This window comes from Tenrec ecaudatus, chromosome 4, assembly GCF_050624435.1.
Source record: "Tenrec ecaudatus isolate mTenEca1 chromosome 4, mTenEca1.hap1, whole genome shotgun sequence".
NCBI classification, from domain to species: domain Eukaryota; kingdom Metazoa; phylum Chordata; class Mammalia; order Afrosoricida; family Tenrecidae; genus Tenrec; species Tenrec ecaudatus.
Window position 1 is genome coordinate 64,237,336 of NC_134533.1, and position 2,738 is coordinate 64,240,073.

The window sequence follows — 2,738 nt, forward strand, 5'->3', positions numbered from 1 at the left end:
ATTTGCAGTCACACTAAAATGTGTACACTGGTTTTTAAGCAGTGAGCTAGTGTTTATATAAGCAAATTGTACATTTTTTCAGTTAACATCTGTATCCTCTATTAGATGGTAAATCCCATGGCAGCAAGGAACATAACTGTTTGTTGATCTCTATGTTACCACCTGTAGTAAAGTGTCTGTCTATTGCTTTGTGCTCAATAAATGCCATTTCAAACGAATCACCACATGTGAAGTCTATGAGAGAATATATGATGGATAAATAGATTTTGTGTGCCTAAGTTTTAAACTAGAACACTAAGAAATATGTGGTAGAATCTCAAGAGATATATAGGAAAGTGAAGGTGCCTGGTCCTGTTGCTGACCATGGAGCTGGCAGAAATGGAGGCAACACATGTTTTGAAAACAGATCCCATGTTCATTCTGAAGGTCAATACTGCTTGAGACATGATGTAACATAAAGAGTTTATACACAGATAAAGGGTATTGAATTTGTTGATTAGATCACATTGGTTTTGACAAAAACTGTTGCAACAGAATCTAAAGGTTATTGAAGTTCAGTTAGACAGCCCTCCCTAAAATGAAAGCAGGGTTTTGGAAATAAGGGGTGTGCGAATCTGGGGGGGACAGCCTGCTGCAACACTCTTTTATTTTTATTAGTATCATGGTTATTTTCTTTTTAATCACTTAATCACTTTCTCGCTGCCATCGAGTCAGTGCCAACTCATAATGACCCTATAGGACAGAGTATAAATGCCCCTATGAGTTTCTGAGACTGTAACTTAAAAAAAATAATTCAGGAGGGGGGCTCTTACACCTTTTATAACATTCCATACATCAATTGTATCAAGCATATTTGTACATATGCTGTCATCATCTTGTTTTAAATTTAAATCATTTTATTGGGGGCTCGTACAACTTTTATCACAATCCATAAATACATCCATTGTGTCAAGCACATTTTTACATTTATTGTCCTCATCATTCTCAAAACATTTGCTTTCCACTTGAGCCCTTGGTATCAGCTCTTCATTTTTTCCCTCCCTCCACATCCCTGCCTCCCTCATGAACCCTTGATGATTTATAAATTATTATTTTATCATATATTACATTGACCAACATCTCCCTTCACCCATTTTTCTGTTGTCCATCCCCCAGGGAGGAAGTTATATGTAGATCCTTGTAATCAGTGCCCCCTTCCTACCCCACCTTCCCTCCACCCTCCTGGTATTGCCACTCTTACCACTGGTCCTGACGGGTTCATCTGTCCTGGATTCTCTGTGTTTTCAGTTCCTATCTGTACAGTGTGCATCCTGTGGTCTAGACACTTTTGTAAGGTAGAATTGGGATCATGATAGTGGGAGTACGGTGGGAATGAAGCATTTAAGAACTAGAGGGAAGTTGTGGGTTTTATCGATGCTACACTGCACCCTGACTGACTTGTTTCCTCCCGCGACCCTTTTGCAAAGGGTTGTCCAGTTGCCTACAGATGGGCCTTGGGCCCCCACCCTTCATTCTCCCTCATTCATAATTATATGATTTTTTGTTCTTTGATGCCTGATACCTGATCCCTTCAACACCTCATGATCACACAGGCTGGTGTGCTTCTTCCATGAGGGATTTGTTGCTTCTGGGAGAGATGGCCGCTTTTTTACCTTCAGGCCTTTAAGATCCCAGGTGCTATATCTCTCGATAGCCGGGCACCATCAACTTTCTTCACCACACTTGCTTATGCACTCATTTATCTTCAGTGTTTGTGTGGGGTAGGTGAGAACACAATGATGGTTTTTTGTTCTTCGATGTCTGCTACCTGATCCCTTCAGTACCTCATGATCACACGGGCTGGTGTGCTTCTTCCATGTGGGCTTTGTTGCCTCTGAGCTAGATGGCTGCTTGTTTACATTCAAGCCTTTCAGACCCCAGATGCTATATCTTTTGATAGCCGGGCACCATCAGCTTTCTTCACCACACTTTGCTAGCACATATTTGTCTTCAGCAATCGTGTTGGGAAGGTAAGCATCATGGAATGTCAGTTTAATAGAACAAAGTGTTCTTATATTTAGGGAGTACTTGAGTGGGGGCCCAATGTCCATCTGCTGACTGTAACTTTTTATGGGAGAACAAAGTTTTGTCTTTTGCCCTAAAAGGGGCTGGTGATTTTGAACTGTTGACCTTGTGGTTAGCAGCCCAATGTGTAGCTAAATATCATCATGATTATTATTTTCAAAATATCCAGAATTTATTTTATTAGAATTTATATGTGTGAGTTACTATGAAATGTTGCATTGGGTAAACATGCTGCATAAGACCTTTTTACAGTGTTGAAAAGTAAGGATGTTACTTTGAGAACTAAGGTGTGCTTGACTCAAGCCATGATATTTTAAATTGCCTCATATGAATGTGAAATTTGGACACTGAAAAGGGAGACCAAAGAAGAATTGATGCATTTGAATTGTGGTCCTGGAGAAGAATAACTGAATGTACTGCGGAATACTTAAAATGCAAACAAATCTATCTTGGAGAAAAGTACAGCCAGAGTGCTCCTTAGAGGCAAGCATGGTGAGATTCTGTCTCATGTACTTTGGACATGTTGTCAGGAGAGACTAGTCCCTGGAGAAGGACATCATGTTCGATGAAATGGAGAGACAAGGAAGGCGCTCAGTGCAATGGATTGACTCAGTGTCTGCAGCAATGGGCTCAAGGATGTAAGGACAGGGCAGGGCCAGGCCATGCTTTGTTCT